A 2,654-nucleotide genomic window follows, 5' to 3' on the forward strand; every position below is an offset into this window, starting at 1 on the left:
GGAAGCCATTGCTTACGAACACTGCTGAGATTTTGAGTGGCTTTGTAAAGGATTCTACTTCTGAGAAGTGTAAATTTACCCTAAAAAGGCAAGGAAACAAAGGACATCAGGAATGTACGTTTTTTTGGATGAGGCACGAAAAGGGAGTAGCATTGTCCCCCTTGGGTAGCCCCTGTTCAATTCCAGGTCAGAAAGCAAAACTCTTCTGCAAGAATATCCAAAAAAGATTGTTTCACTTCATAAGCACAGTTGTATGGCAGTTAAATGATGACCCTAAAGTTTCATAAAAGCAAAGAACGCTGAACAAAAAGGTGTGGGAAATATGGATGTATCTGAGAAAATGGCTTGGAATGAAGGAAGACAAAAATTGATCGGTCGAGAGAAAAGGCACTGTTTCCCCCTGGTTTGGAGCTTCTCTCACAACTACTGTAATAGAAAAGCCAAGCAAATGGGGTTCTATTGCTGCAAAGGAGATTGAAGTGAGGCCATTTTCTCCAGATAAAAGAAAATGGTCACATCAAGAGTGGGATTTGAAACCACATCTCTATGCAGAGACCAGAACACCCAAGAGATAGGAAAAAAGTGTCTTCAAATTGGCACTTTAGACCAGTCCACAATCCTAACACTACAAAGAATGTGACTTATCAACCCTAGTTTTCATTAATATTTGGTGACACTCTTTAGAGAGGTCGAGGTGGCACATCTCTTTCAACTCCTAGAGACCTTCTACAGCACAGCTGATTTTTAGACACACTCACCCGGACCTAAAGTTACACATTTCCTGGAGCTCCATGAGTTCTGCGGTGTTGAAATCTCCCTGCTCACGTTTTAAGTGAACAAAAGATGGTTGCTGGCATTCTGAGAAAGTAATGGTGACCCTCAAAATCCTGTCCTGGGGGCCAGACAGTTAAGCAACCAGCATCCACAACCTCTACCATGATAGCATCCTGTCTGGAAACAGTTCACTTATCAGTAGCTGGGGTGTGAAATCCTCATTTGTTTATTGTTCTATCACTGTAGTCTCCACGTTCCTATTGCTTGTCTGTATAATCTCTGTCTGGTTCTGTGATTGTTTCTGTCTGCTGTATAATAAATTTGTTGGGTGTAAACTAATTAATGTGGTGGGGTATAATTGGTTAGAGAATCGTGTTACAATATGTTAGGATTGGTTAGTTAAATGATTGGTTAAGGTATAGCTAAGCAGAACTTATGTTTTACTATATAGTCTGCAGTCAGTCAGGTGGGGAATGGGGGTAGAGGAATTGCAGTTTGTTTTGCTTAGGTGGGGAATAGGAACAGGGAATGGGAATAGGGACACAGGCAAGGCTCTGTGGTGTAAGAGCTGGGAAGGGGGATACTGAGGAAGGAAATTGGAATCATTGCTTGCTGGAAGTTCACCCCAATAAACATCAAATTGTTTGCAGCTTTGAACTTCATGTATTGCTGCCCTCTGGTCACGTGAGAAGGACCAGGGAATGGGAGGGTGATGGGATAAGCCTCTAAAAAGTACGTCTTTCAGGGTGTGAAACCAGAACCAGTATAATTAATCTTACCTAAGCCGTGGTTAGATAGTGCTAAATGAAAGGAAAGATTGTTCTGTCAAGGTAGTTATTACAGTGATGGAAAACCCCTCCAGTCACTGTAGCAACTGTCTATTCCACAGTGATGGAGCAGAGTGAGACTAGATCTGGCTGCAGTTTGATGCTGTGGATGTTCAGGCACCAAGACAACAGCAATGACAACACACTAATGCTGCCATAGTTGGCAGGATTTGAACCTGCATGAGGAGACCCCAGTGGATTTCTAGTCCAGTGCCTTAACCACTCAGCCACAACTACTTGATGTACAGGAGCTTCATTACACGATGATTCTGTTCTCACAGAACTGTCATTTCAAATAGCTCAGACCCACTCCCCCAGCACACTCACGACTGTGCATTAGTGTAAGTGTGTCCATGGCTGAACAGCAAGAGTTCCTGCCCATTTCCCTTCCGGCTGGAGCGTGATTAGAGTGTGCTTGTGGTTAACAACATTGCTATAGATTGTTGTTCATTCCCCACACTGACAATTCAGACAGTCCCTTTCCTATTCGAATCTCCACCAGATCATGCCAATAGCCAGGGGCAGGATTTTTCTGGGGCACTGAAATGTTTCAGGGGGTTGGTGCGTGAGCTCAGCCTTGCATCCATCCCTGATGGTTCATGGACTAACAACAGCAGTGTAAAGAAAGAGCTGAGCCAATATCTCACTGCCAGAGGTGAAGGTGGCCACGTCCCCTCTGTCTGCCCATTGCCATTGCAGAAGAGAAGGTTTCAATGGAATTGAATGACCTGGCTCAGACTAAAGACACAGGGAGGTTTTGCTGTTCATAGATCTGTGCAAAGGAAATTGTGTCTCTGTGTGAAATTGAGGAGGGAAATGAAACATCACCAGCACTTTGGCTCCTTCCCATTGAACCAGCAACTGGGCCCCCAGGACAAGGCATGAGAAGAAGACAGTGGCTGTGAGCAGGAAAATAGCCCCCAAGAAGCTGGCTAAAACTGTCAAGATCCTCAGGAAGGTCACCATGCCCATGTCTAGAATGTACTGACTGCAGTGGGGACCAAAAAGGCAGAGAAAAGCCCTCAAAAGTTCTAAGCTGCCAAGCCCCAGAAG

The 2,654-nt window shown here is 44.5% G+C and overlaps 1 non-coding gene across 1 annotated transcript; it reads right to left on the reverse strand.

Annotated features, from left to right (window-relative positions):
- Positions 1 to 1,756: 1,756 nt before the first annotated feature.
- Positions 1,757 to 1,838, reverse strand: TRNAS-AGA (transfer RNA serine (anticodon AGA)). The gene has a single exon. It is a non-coding gene; the product is annotated as a tRNA-Ser (tRNA).
- Between the last annotated feature and the right edge of the window lie 816 nt (positions 1,839 to 2,654).

This window comes from Chelonoidis abingdonii, unplaced genomic scaffold (genome assembly GCF_003597395.2).
Source record: "Chelonoidis abingdonii isolate Lonesome George unplaced genomic scaffold, CheloAbing_2.0 scaffold0931, whole genome shotgun sequence".
In the NCBI taxonomy this organism is placed as follows: domain Eukaryota; kingdom Metazoa; phylum Chordata; order Testudines; family Testudinidae; genus Chelonoidis; species Chelonoidis abingdonii.